The sequence below is a fragment of the Peromyscus californicus genome, unplaced genomic scaffold (assembly GCF_007827085.1).
Source record: "Peromyscus californicus insignis strain IS unplaced genomic scaffold, ASM782708v3 Scaffold_8__1_contigs__length_139910024, whole genome shotgun sequence".
In the NCBI taxonomy this organism is placed as follows: domain Eukaryota; kingdom Metazoa; phylum Chordata; class Mammalia; order Rodentia; family Cricetidae; genus Peromyscus; species Peromyscus californicus.
The window spans coordinates 115,953,771-115,967,963 of NW_026294606.1; the positions used below are offsets into that span (position 1 = coordinate 115,953,771).

The 14,193-nt window shown below is 45.6% G+C and overlaps 1 protein-coding gene across 3 annotated transcripts in view; it reads left to right on the plus strand.

Annotated features, from left to right (window-relative positions):
- Positions 1 to 3,234, plus strand: part of Csnk2a2 (casein kinase 2 alpha 2) — a 41,382-nt gene extending 38,148 nt beyond the window's left edge. For all 3 annotated transcript variants that reach the window (XM_052727115.1, XM_052727116.1, XM_052727117.1), the window contains one exon: positions 2,790 to 3,234. The gene's annotated coding sequence lies outside the window, so the exon portion shown is untranslated. The remainder of the gene's footprint in view (positions 1 to 2,789) is intronic.
- Positions 3,235 to 14,193: the final 10,959 nt, after the last annotated feature.

Here is a 14,193-nt window from a genome sequence, read left to right on the forward strand (position 1 = left end):
GTCTAGCCCCCTGGAGATTTTACTTGGGTTTGGAGAGTTTTAAAGTGTGTTTGTGTGTGTATGTGTGTAGGGGTAAGAGTCTAGTTTTCTATTCAAACTAAACTGGTAAATTTACCCACTCAGTATCCTTTACAGTGAATATATACTTCTTAAACTCATCTCAGTAATTTTCATTTGTTTGCTTCATTACCTTATAACAAGTTAAAAGTGCCTATGACAAGAACTTGATTATTTCCTAATGAAGAACAAAAACAAAAACAAACCGTGGGGACCAGGGTAGTGTTGCACTATCATCTCAGGTACTACCTGTGTTCAAGAACCTGCACCTGGTGTGCTGAGCAGAGGCTCCAGATCAGTGGCTCTCCTTGGTATCCACAAGGAGCATGACATCAAGGTTGCCTGGGCTAAGAAAGCCATGCTGAGAATGCTACTTAGAAGTGTGTTGTGGCAGTTTGTTCTTTTCAGGTTCCAGTCAGCTGACCCCGCTCCTGCCGTTGTTATGGGTGACTGGGTAGAAGCCATTGCCTGTCTAATGAGAACACTTGTTACTGAGGCTTGCTGTGGAGCAGAGTTCCAGCCAGGCCTCCTCGTGCACCTTCCCCTAACATGTCCATGCCCACCTGGCTTAGGGCACATGGGTCCTCTTGTGGAAAGGAAAGCATTCTCTGGCTGACTGCTAAGAGAAAGGAGCTAGGAGTCCGGGATGCTTAGAGAGGGTGGCTGAGGAGGGACAGGTGACAGGAAAGGATCCAGTAAGAAAAATGTTGTAAAGGGAAGCCTTGAAGGGCTCAGACTCCTGGGAACCAAGGAGCACTTAGGGGACACTAAGCTGCTGTCACAGATGTGCCTGGAGAGGACACTGCCCCTGGCTTGGGTCCAGTGGTCCTTGAGAGGTCGTTGCCAAGGGCCTTAGGGTCTGTGCCTACTCAGGGAAACAACCTAGTTTCTCCAGGAGCATGCTGCTGTGTCAGCAGAGGCTGGGGACAGGAACGACAGGAAGAGTCTCTATGTGCATTGAGATAAATGTAGGAGCCAGTTAACCGTTTGCTTTAATACCAGTTCAGATTCCCAGACACCCCCAGGAAAGGGCATCTCCCTCTTGACGTGAGTGAGTGGATAAGAGCTGGGGAGAGATGGTTGCAGAATGCCAGCCCTTCTGAAAGCAAAAGCAAGCAGATCTTGTGAACACATAACCTGAGTTTGTCGGGGAGTTTAATAAATTAAAACTGAAGTGTGTCCTGCTTTAAAAACTGAATCCCAGTGTGGGGATGATGGGGAAGGGAGGTGGCCAAGAGCACTTGCTTTTGTGCTGTGGGGGGGTGGAGGGTCTTTGTTGTAGAAGCTGGCAAGGTTGGATTATGCAGCTGATGCATACTTTTGTGTCAGTACTCAACAATGTGCTACAAATGTGACACTTAACCCTGAACTGCATGTATTGGGGGATTAAAAAACAAACTTTGAATCAATAAATTTAAGTTTTTCACTTGCTGGCTCTTCTTGCTGTAAATGGTAACTTAAGTTTTGGACAGAAATCTTGATATCCAGAGGCAAGCTTGGATAATCTTCAAGAACCAGGGAGCCTTCTGTCTGCAGGAAAACAACACTGCCTGTGTTGTGATCCCTTTCCAAGTGAACGCTACAGACCCAGTTCCATGGTGTAGCCCTAGATGATTGACATGGGGTGCCATGTAAAATCCAGTTTTCCTAAATAAAAATGTATGTTGACAATGCCTGACCTTCCCAACTAGGAGACAAATCAGTTGCTGGGGACCTTAACTTGCATTCCCTATCTTGGGGGAGGTGGGGAGCGCAGGCATAAACCTGGCGCTTCGAAGATCTACGCGGTGGCTAAGGCCATCACTTGTGTGTGACGACTTCTTTAGGAGTGGGACTGGAGTGTCATGGTGGACATGTTCTCTACTTGTTTCTCAGTGGCGGCACTCAAGACCCCTGTTTCTCAGGACTGACTTGTTACATGACTAATCTTAGGACCCAGGCTTGGGCATTTGTGATCATCTCTCCCCACCACTCCTTGCAGCAAACGCATGTGAATGTGGGCCTGTGCCATCATTTGGCTGATGGTAGGGGTCTTGGGTGCATGTGCTTTTATCCCTCACTAATACCTCTGCATTGGACCCTTGGACAATAGCTGAAGAGCTTGGATGCAATGTAATTAACATGCATGGGCAGCTTTTCTCATAAGCAGTAGAAAGAACCCTATCCCCAAGGGAAGTTTCCACAAAGTGACTGAGACAGCTTACTGGATGCCAAGTACTTTCCACATCTAGAATCTAGTCACTGGCCTGTCAATCACCTGCTTTACCGTGATCGTTACGGAAGGAGGTCATGCTAGACAGCTAGCTCTTTTCAGGGGCAGGTTGAAAATTTTGAGCCCACCTGCTGCCCTTCAGTGATTAATAGATTCAGCCCTTTCCCTGAGTAAATAGACTCAAGACACCCTCAGGAAATGTCAGGTCTGAGAGACCCTGGAGCTGGACCTATTGTCTGGCTTGCCAGAATGGTCAAGGCATTTGCATCAGCACCTGAACTTGAAGGTCAGGGCAAGAGAATTGATGGTGGCATGATGTGGCCAGAGTTCCTCTCCAGAAGGCAGGCCAATGGCTGCCTCTGTTGGTGTCAAAGAGCAGGAAGAGGACACTTGAAGGCCTGTGCTCATGTCCCATGGAGTGACATGGAGAAGACAAGCTTGCACCCTGTCCCTGGTGGCCTGCCTCACTCTGGCTCAGATTGATTAATGCCCTCTTTCCCCTCCTCCCATCTCTCCCCAGGTCTGTTGCGGTTCCTCACACTTTTCCATAAGCAGAACAAGAACCAAATCAAACGTCTTAACGCGTGTAGCGAGATCACGTCCCGAGAGCAGACACAAAATGGTGGCAGGCTTGGCGAGCACGAACTAGACCACCTGAAGGGCAGCCCACCACCGTATATCAGACCTCACTTCCGAATGTAAAAGGTTCACATGCCTTTGGCTTCCTGTTGACTTCCTCCCGACCCAGAAAGCATGGGAAATGTGAAGGGTATGCAAAAATGGTTGTTGGTTACTGTTGCCCCCCGTGCCCTTGCCCTGTCCCATGGCTGCCTTGTTGCTCCAGCAAATCCCAAGGACTGGCTGATCACAGACTCCACAGATGGGATCGGGGCAGTGTATGGCATGATGGGCAGTTACATATTATTTTAAAAGTATATATTATTGAATAAAACGTTTTAAAAGAAGTGGATGGAGAGTTTTCAGTATGGAAGGGGCCATTGACGGAGACCTGTGGCCAGAGAGGACTGAATGGCCTGTGCACTTGTACCAGGCTCTCACTAGAGGGAAGCAGGGCCAGGATGCCGTGTGTCTCGCTGCGTAGGCGGGCAGAGCTGGGCCTTATCTTGATGCAGTCCCCGTGACTTGTTCACCCTTGCCTCTTCCAAATGAGGAGTGGCTCAGTATCTGAGGGGTTTAAATGCTCCTGTGGTGACTTCAGGAAGATGCTGGAGGCCACCCTTTGCTGTTTCTTTGCTCATGCCTCAGCATTTTGGCACTCAGTCAGACCCATTCCCTTCTGAAGAGAAGCTTCAGTCCTGGAGACAGGTTGAGTCTGCTATCCAATGGGAGGGAAGGGATCAAGCCCCAAAGAGGCTTCTTTCTCATCCTGTCCTGGGACCCCCAGGACAGGTAGGGGAAGCGCACGCGCGCGTGTGCGCACTCACACATAGAGGCTTCAGTGGAAGCAGCCATTGTTAACAGGAAACAAAGCCAGTTTATAGTGCTTTTCAATGTCCTCAGCCCTCTGATCCCAGAACAGCTGTGCAGAGGAAGTAAACACAGCTGAGGTCTGTGGCCGGCCTCTAGCCACTGCCTGTAGAGCTCAGAGACATGGGCAGGTTTGAAGCAGGCAGTGGGTTGGGGTTCAGACTTGCTCTTCACAAGGGCCACTTGCCCTGCCCCCTTCAGCCTCTTGTTTTGAATGGCCATGTGAATCCAAGTGTGAACACTCTCAGTATTAAAGTGATTATGAGGAAAGAATATAACAGGCCCCTACCGGGCCACCATGGTGTCAATGTCCTTTGGACACACGTCAGATCCATTCAGTTCTCCAGGTATGAGAGCTTAACACATCTCACCCTACCCCACCACTGGACACCAGCAAGTGCCCTCCAGGCCACTGGCCATAGACTAAAAAACCAGTGGGCTATAAGCAGCTTGCCTTGGTTTCTCATCCCACCACTGACCTAAAGTTCTCAAGCATTTCCTGGAGCCCTTTTCAATTCAAGGCTCTAGAAATTGCGTTGGTATTCCAGCATCAATAGGTCATTCACATGTTCTCGCGTTGTATACAGTGGATATGTGCTGTCTCCACAGACCTGTCTTCAGTTAACAGCCCTGTGCAGCTGTGGAGGGTCTCTGCTGGACAGATCCACAGGTAGGGGCATGGGGATCCGTTAATGCTCGTGAAGAACTGGGAAAGCTAGCTTAGTCCTTGGTTCCCCCCACTTTTTAGCCCCAGCTCTCCTTCACTTCCCAGTGTAGAAGTCCTGATTTTCAGAAATGACAGGCCTGTCAGATATGCTTGGGTTTGGGGGTGGCTGGAGAGGAAAGGGAAAGAGGGCTTTTCCCTTTGAGACGATGACATGGAGCCTGCTAGCCTGAGGAGCCCATCCACAGCACACGTGGGCCGTCAGAGGACCCTGCCAGCATCTGTAGACAAGTTACTGTGCTTGTAGTAAACAGTTCAAATGTTATCAAAAGGTAATAGGTAAAGCCCCTCCAAGCCATCTTAACCGCTACTCAGGTTGACCTGTTTTTCATGTTTCTGTATACCCTTTAAACTATCACCTAAAACTTAGTGATGATGCCAATGTAAGAAAATGATACATTCTTTTGCTAAAATGTTTCCAGTTGAGAGTGAAACTCACATTCAGCATGTATGCATCTGCCTCACCTCTCTCCTTGGCTTCACGGTGCTCCACTGTGTGATGTGCCACAGTTAATTCCTTCAGAAACTCTGGACTGTTTCTAGTTTTTCAGAATTGCTGAGTGAGCAAATCTGCTCTGCATCTGTAGGTGGGGTGTGTATAGGATAAAAATTACTTTTTAAAGGGGTATATGTCAACTTTCCCTTTCAAAATTTTATTATGTGTGTGTGTGCATGATGGGATGGGGGATGGGGCATGGTGGGGGCGGGGGTGTGTGTGTTTTATTATGTGTGTGCCGGCAGACACATGGCCAGAGGGCCAGAAGGTGGAGAGGATGGGCTTTTCTTCCCAGAATGCAGTTTCTCTTTCTCAGGCTCTTAATACAAGGTTCCTCTCACATGCATTGTGCTGAGAGGCCGGACTCAAAAGGCTGCGTTCCAAATGATACCATTTAAGGACGGAAGGAAAGCAGATCCTAGCTGTTTGAAGTCTGGCTCGGGGGTTAGCATGATGTCCTTTTGGGGTAGCATAGATGTGAGGTTATACACACCACCTTTGTCAAAACTATCCATAGATGTGAGGTTACAAATGCCACCTTTGTCAAAACTATCCACCGCGAAGAGTCCGTCTTCCTGATGATCAACTTGGAAGTATTTTTAAAAATCGTCACACAGGGGCCCAACAGAGTCCCACATGGCCTCCGCTCACAGGTTAGCAGGAACTTCTGCAGTAGCCCTGTCTTTCATTGGCCCCATTAGGCTTCCAGTGTTCAGGGCACTCTCCTGCTTCTGCTCTGTCTAAAGTGCAGACCTGTTCATCTCACTACTGTGCCAGGCCACCACCCTGGCAGCAGAGAGAAGTGGAGAAAAACCTCTGCATGCCACTGTGTAGTGCCTCCCTATGTGTCCCAGGGACAAGTGCTCTGGGTGAATTTCTAGGCCAGGTTGACTTGGATACCTGCTGTTCCCTGGGTATTAGCTGATGACCAGAACCTTGTGCCCTGAAAGGGATTCTTACAGTCACTGGTGCTTGAAATAATCCCTTGGTTATTAAATTTGTACATTTAAAATCCAGTTTGTGTCATGTGTGTATAGGTATGCACACAGTGCGTGTGCATGTATGGAGGTCAACACACAGTGTCTTTCTTGGGCACTCTCCACCTTATATTTTGGCACAGGGTCTCTCACTGAACCTAGAGCTCTCTTATTTGGCTAGACTGGCTGGCTGGCCAGCAAGCTCCAGGGACCCTCCTGTCTCCACCACCCTGCTGGAATTAGCATGTGTGCACCACTAAAACCCAACTTGTAAGTGTGAGTTCTGGAGGATCAAACTCAGGCCCTTCTGATGCCTGGAAAGCTCTTTACCAACGGAGTCCTCTCCCCTGCCCTCTACATTGTATGTTTAGGATCAACTGTCATTCTTGTTTAACAGCCACAAACCAGCCAGAGCTGGCACCCGTGTTTAAACTTTCATGAGTCAATACATTAAAAACTTAATGGGTGTCAGATGTGGTGGCGCACGTCTTTAATCCCAGCACTTGGGGCAGAGGCAGGTGGATCTCTGTGAGTTTGAAGCCAGCCTGGTCTGCATAGTGAGTTCTAGGACAAGTTCCAGGACAGCCAGGGCTATGTAGTACCCTGTCTTTTTGTTTGTTTGTTTTCTGAAACAGGGTTTCTCTGTGTAGCTTTGTGCCTTTCCTGGAACTCACTCTGTAGTCCAGGCTGCCCTCGAACTCACAGAGATCTGCCTGGCTCTGCCTCCCCAGTGCTGGGATTAAAGGCATGCACCACCACCGCCTGGCAAGACTTTGTATGTTTACTTGGGACTGAGTGGCTGTGGAACCAGGTGGGACACAGCAAAACTTCCTACTACAAATGTTTAAGCCGGGCCATGGTGGTGCATGCCTTTATTTTCAGCACTCAGGAGGCAGAGGCAGGTGAATCTTTGTCAGTCCAAGGCCAGAATGGTCTACAAAGCGAGTTCCAGGATAGCCAGAGCTAAAACAGAGAAACAAAAAACAAAGCAAAACAAAAAAAAAAAAAAACCAAAAACTAATGTCCACCTGTTTTGATATTCCATCAACATGATATACCCTACCTCAGTTCTGGTCCAGAACAGGCTGATGGTTAGAGATTCCAGGCTAGCTAGAACTGTGATTTAAAAGCCTGTGTCATTGATGCCATTCCCAGTACACCCTGTGATACACCTCCTGAGCTAGTTGTCCTGAGTAGCAACATGGGAGCTTTGGTGGCTGCTGCCTGGATTGCAATTGCTCTGCTTCTACACTGCAGCCCCCTTCTCACTGGTTGCCCTTCCTTTCTGTGGTGCTGGGGCCTGAACCCAGGGTCTGCTGCGTGGCAGCAAAGTGTTCTACCATTAAGCTACATCCCCAGTCCTCTTTCTCTTTTGTTTTGAGACAGGATCTTGCTGAGTTGCCCAGTCTAACCTTAAGTTCACTCTCTACACAGGCTGGCCTTGAACTTTTGATCCTCCTTCCTAAGTAGCCAGGATTACAGGCCTGCCCAAAGCAGGAGGCCTGGCTGCTGATTGTCTCTTTATCTGACTACATTCTAATTGTGTTGGTCATTGCTGTCATTGATAATATCCAGTTATCAGCAAGGCTTCCTAACTGTTGAAGTCTATGAGATACACATACAAGAACTAGAGTGTTAGAGGCAGCCGGAAAACAAGAATGACAGAGTTGAATGCATCTGTCTGTGCAAGGCCTGAATTTGGGTAAATTTGGTCTACTTTACCTTTGAAATAAATGTAAATGATAGAAGTGACCATATGGTTTTCTGTTCATCTATCCAGCCAGCCATCTATTCATTTATTTACTGAGTGTCTACCACAGTAGTGGAAACTGGCAGGGCCTGGGATACAGAAACAGAGCAAAGCATACTCCACCCCTGTTGTGGGATATTTGTACACTGTGTGAAGATGTGTCACTGTGATTGGTGTAATAAAGAGCTGAATGGCCAATAGCTAGACAGGAAGAGGTTAGGTGGGATTTGTGGGGACAGAGAGGACTCTGGAAAAAAGAAAGGTGGAGTCACCAGCCAGACATGAAGAGGAAACAGGAAGTGTAAGATGGAAGAGAGGTAAGGCCATGTGGCAGAATGTAGGTTAATATAAATGGGTTAATTTAAGTTATAAGAGCTAGTTAGGAACAAGCCTAAGCTATAGACTGAGCTTTCATAATTAATAAGAAGCCTTCATATCATTATTTGGGAACTGGCTGGTGAGACAGAGAAAGACTCATTACATATGGCATCCAACATGGGGGCATGTATTTCCACATAGGACGTGAAAAATCTTTTTAAAAAGTTCCAAACACACAAACACTGAGCCAGATGTGGCTTCCTGGTCCACAGTCTCTCAGATGGCTCCTAGCCGCTACCTGTAAGTTTGAACCAGCCAGCGCCATGCATGGAACCATGCAACAGGTTTATGGCTTGGCTTATGCAGCCAGAGAAGGCTGCAGGCATGCAGTAAAGCAGTCCAGATGGAAAAGGCCTTTAAACAGATACAGTAAAAAAATGGGTGTAGACAGTCATAGAAAAAAATAAATAGTTTAAAAATAGTAGTAAAGTCTTTAAAGAGAGAGTAAAGTAATAGAAAAGAAAAAAGCCATGTAAAGATGGGAAATGCACAGGGCATCTGGATCCTGTATGCTGCTTTGTTGACTTTGAATTTTGTGAATGCTGATGAGTGAATGGCAGCTGCTGAGAGACATTGGATTATGAAAAGGACTCCTGAATTAAACCAGCCTATATACTTTAGAGATGTCTTGGCTTCAAAATGGAAGTTGGGAAATGTGCTGCATTGAGGGAGAGGTTATGCCTTTGATTACACAGGAAGCAAAAAATTATGGTTCTCTTCAAAATTAATGAAGATCGGGGCTCGAGGAAGGGCTCAGAGGTTAAGAGCACTGTCTGCTCTTCCAGGCGACCTGGGTTCCATTCCTAGCACCCACATGGCAGCTCACAACTGTCTGTAAATCCAGTTCCAGGGGATCTGACACCTCACACCAATGCATTTAAAATAAATTTAAATAAACATAAAAAAGTAATGAAGATCAAATTTGATTGGGGGAGACCTCCTCAAAATCTTGGCTATAGACATAAAGAAAGAAACCAACCAAGAAAGATTCCAGGACAGGTGACATATATGCTGATCCCTCGACATGGAAACAATTCTGAGACTGGATGAGACATGATACATCTGGTTGGCTACAGAGTCCTCATGACCTATTATTACATGACATTATATCACATGTATAGAAGTTTGGTTATACAGTCTAAACAAACATATTAAGTTAACAAATATCTTTTAATTTGCTCAAACATAAAACAAAAACTCATCTTTAACTGACTTGTGCACACTGCACATTCCATACTTGTGTTAATGCAGATATATAGTTACCTTTAAAAGTTCATGTGTTTTCAGAAAAAAAGGACCAGAAACCAGTAAAGACAGGTAGCCCAAGTGATCCAGACTCTCAGAATGCCTCTGTTGCAGTTTCGTCAAAATTCTGCATCCAGAACAACTTCAAAGCTGCTAGCTGAGCTGGTCCAGTCTCACAGACTATCCAGCCAAGACTTAAGATAAGCTCTGCACTTTCCCATCACACAGAGAGTAAACAAAAAAATAATACAGCTAGCTCTTCCAGGACTTGACCATTATCCCAGCTTTCTCAGGGTCCCCTAAAGATATCATCAACCCTATACAACGGAAGCAGTATAGAGAACACAATGCCCACATTCCCAAGAAGTGGGGTGGGTGGTTTTTGGTTGTTTGGTAGGTTATGAATGTTTGTCATCATTTAGGGGGGTTGGTTACAAATTGTTACTAGTCATGGTCAGGGAAAAAGCTGAACAAAGGAGATTAGATTTAGGGATCTCTTTCTGAAGGGAAAAAGGGGTGTAGTATAGAAATGATGGGATAAAAGGGTATATTGTTAAGTCTACTTTTGAACAAACACTAGTCTAAAATATTTTACATTGGTATGGGTTTTTGTATATTGATAAAAATTTAAGGTTATTTTTGTTATGTTCTGTACATGTTTCTACTCTTGTTTAAGGTATTGTACCTATGCAGTTCATTTTAAAATGTAAAGTTTTAGTCCTTGAAAGCAATTTAGGATAATAAATACAGGTTAGTAGTTAATCACCTATAACAATCAAACTTATAATCATGTTAGGTATGTTTTCAAGGTCAAATAGAGATATATTTTAGGTAGATAGATGGTCTTCAAATACTTCAGAGATCTACACAATATGGCATTTAAGATGTTTTAAGGTTTTTCATGACACGTCTACTCCTGGCAGCACCAATCTACTTCAAAAAAGGATGATGGGCATTGAAGAACCTCCATATGGAGTTTGCTTTCATTGTGGGAAAGTTAGTCACTGGGAAAGAAACTGCCCTTGCCTCTACTGCTGACAGTATGCTGTCCAAACTGGACAAGCAGGACACAAAAGAAAGTGACTGCCACACTTTGCCAAGACAAGGTAGGATAGTTGTTCAAAATTCCTGCTTCACAGAAAAGTCTGTCAGATATTCTAGGCCTGTAGACTGAAGATGGATGCCTCAACATTGCAGAGGAACCTTGGGTGACTGTCCAGGCAGCTAAATGTCTTTGTCATTTCTTGTTTTGGAAATTGCTTGCTCTGCACTTCCTGTTTAATCAGGTAATATTATATCCTTTTTGGGTCCTCTGATGGGGTTGAAGATTAGATAGTTTTGGTTACAGTTTTCCTTAGTTTTGATAGAAAGTAATTCAGATACAAAACTTTGGACTCACCAAGACAGAATAGATAATGGAGTATTTTCTTTGAATTTGCCAACACTAATGGACTGGACATTGTGAATGTAATTCTCACCTGATAATTATTCTTATTGTATATAGTTTTACTATGTTAGAGTTAAAACCTTTCCTTTCTATTTAGACAAAAAGGGGGAAATGTTGTGGGATATTTGTACACTGTGTGAAGGTGTATTGCTGTGATTAGTGTAAGAAAAAGCTAAATGCCCAATAGCTAGGCAAGAGATATAGGTGGAATTTCCAGAGAGAGAAAGGAAGAGGAGGAGGCATCCAGGCATGCGGAAGACACCAGGAGACACAAAGAAGAAACAGGAGGTGCAAGGTGGAAGAGAGGTAATGCCACATGATAGAATGTAGATTAATATAAATGGGTTAACTTACGTTATAAGAACTAGTTAGGAACAAGCTTAAACTATAGGCCGAGTTTTCATAATTAATAAGAAGTCTTTGTGTCATTATTTGGGAGCTGGCTGGTGGGACAGAAAAGGACTCCTTACACAACCCTAGGGGGAATATGCTAAAACCAAGTCCATTTACCTATATTCTCCCTACCTCTTATCTTATGGTCTTTACTGTACCCAAAGCTGGAATCATAGTGTCTTAGGGTCACTATTGCTGTGATGAAACACCATAACCAAAGCAACTTGGAGAGGAAAGGGTTTATTTACTCACAGTTTCATATAACAGTTCATCATCAAAAGCAGTGAGGGCAGGAACTTAAGCAGAGCAAGAACCTGGAGGCAGCAGCTCATGCAGAGGCCATGGAGGAGAGCTGCTTATTGGCTTGCTCCACTCAGCTTGCTCAGCCTGCTTTCTTATAGAACCCAGGACCACCAGCCCAGGGATGGCACCACCTAAAATGGCTGGTCCCTCCCCAGAAATCATTAATTAAGAAAATGCCCTACAGGCTTGCCTACAGTCAGATCATATGGAAGCATTTTCTCCATTGAGGTTCCCTCCTCTCTGCTGACTCTAGCCTGTGTCGGGTTGACATAAAACTATCCAGTACACATAGAAAACCTTCAACCCCAATAGGAGGAAGACCAGACACAGTCCACATAGATATTTACTGAAGATGAGTAGCTCGGGGAAGCAACACTTCACACATGTCAATGGTGTTTTCGTTTTAATGAAGGAAATTGCATGGTTAGCAAACCAACCTGCTACAATAGGAGCCTCCAAAAGGCTTGGGAAGATGGCTCAGTGGGTGAGAGCACTTGCTGCATAAGCATGGGGGATCTGATTCCATATCTCCAGAGCCCTTGTAGAAAGGCCAAGTATGGCTGAGGGCACTTGTAACCCCAGAACTGTGGAGAGTGGAGAAAGGGGGATTGCTGGGCTTTGCTGGCTGCTAGCCTAGTTCCAGTTTTAGTAACAGACCCTATTTTGAGGGAATAAAAGAGTGACAGAGCAAGACAACTGATATCCTTGTCTGTCTTGCCACATGAGGGACCTACACACACACGGATATGTAGTCTCTACACAAACAGAGAAAGAAAAAGACACTTTATAGAGCTTTTGTGGGCAGGTGAATGGCACAGGTCATTCCTGATTATGAGCAGGTCCATCAGCTGAATGAGTTCGAACCTGTAGAGAGGAGAGACAAAGAGACAGTACTGGCCCCACCGTGGCCTGGAGCCCCAAGTTCAAGACTGAGTCACTGACTCAACACGTACTTATTGCATAGCTGCTTCAAACTGTGGGCGTTTGATTTGACTCTGGGAGCACACCTGTGAGCAAGACAAACCAAATCCGTTCTCCAAGAAGTTCAAAACTGAGCGGGAAGGAAAATAAATGTAAGTGAATTACTGTCTAGACTGTCAAGCAGTGATGAACAGAGAAGTCAAGGAGGGAGATAAGAGTAATTAGGGTATGAAGGATGGGGTCTCAGAGGGGTGCATCAAGCAAATCACCTCGAAAAGTCGAGTAGTAAATTGAATAACATTCACCCCAAATTCTCAGAATGTAGCCTGTTTGGAAAGAGGAGGGTTTGTATATGTAGTCGTGGTGGTTTGAATAAGAATGACCTCCATAGACTCATATATTTGAATGTTTGGTTTCCGGTTGATGAACTGTTGAAGAAGGATTGGGAGGTGTTATAACAGGGCCCTAGACCTCAGCACAACTGACTCCATGATGAAAATGCCATCGAGGCTGTAAAACACATAGCACCACCTGCCAAAACTAAAACAAAGGCCTAACCCATCAAAGCCCATAGTTCTGGGAAAGTCTCTAAGTATACTAACCTTGCTTTTTGGCTTCTGTAGTTCTGCTTCTGGCTAACTGTTCTGGTTAACTGAAGTGTACTAACCCAGAACATGTGTGTGTGTGTGTGTGTGTGTGTGTGTGTGTGTGTGTGTGTGTGTGTGTGTGTGCGCGCGCGCGCTTAAAAGCTCACCCTGAGAAAGAAAGGGCCAGGATTACACTGGGATCCCAAACACCCAGTGTAGTAGTTTCTGGCCAGCTAATAAAGACTTTCTATTGGCTTAAACCCATATCCAAGCAGTCTTCTCTGGTGAATACCCCACAAGAGTGTGGCCTTATTGGAAGATGTGTGTCACTGGGGGTAAGCTTGAGGTTTCAAAAGCCTACGCCAGGCTTAATCTCATCCTTGCTCTGCCTGCTGCCTGTGGACCAGGATGTAAGTTCTTAGCCACTTCTTCTGTGCGTGCCTGCCATCACACTCACCAATACGATGGTGGTGGACTAACCCTCTGAAACTGTAAGCAAGCCCCCAAGTAAATGCTTCCTTTGATAAGTTGCCCCATCATGGTGTTTCTTCACAGCAATAGAACAGTAACTAAGACAGCAGTTAAGGATCTCAAGATGATATACTGGATTCATGGTGGGTCTTAAGTCTGATGACTGGTATCCTTAGTAGAGGGGCAGAGGACACAGAAGTGGAGAATGCAGCCATGTGAAAATGGATGTAGAGTTTATACTCCTGTTGCCACCAGCTAAGAAATGCCTCAGGTCAGGAAGGATTTTTTTTTCCTAACACCTTCAAAGGGGGGTAGTTCTGACTACTCTGATTTTGGACATCCCACCTCCAGAACCATGAAAGAAGAAAGTTCTATTGTTTTGAGCCACTGAGGATGTGGTGTGTTATCATGGCAGCCATAGGAAGCATATGCAGGAGACAACCCTGGCTGTCCTGGAACTCGCTCTGTAGACCAGGCTGGCCTCCAACTCAGAGTGCTGTAAAGACGTGCACCATCACCACCCAGTTGAAAGCAGCATTCTAAGTGGAGTAAGGAGCAGCCAGTCAGCCCAGATGGAGCAGCCTAGGTGGAGGCAAAGGGATGCAAGAGGAGTTCATGAGGAGTGACTGACAGCTTGGATCAGGATGGTGTCCATAGCTCAGAGTTTCAATTACATTGGGGATATATTGGGCAGGAAGACCCGCAGTGAAGAAAAGGGAGCAGAGGCCGACTTCGTGGGTTTGG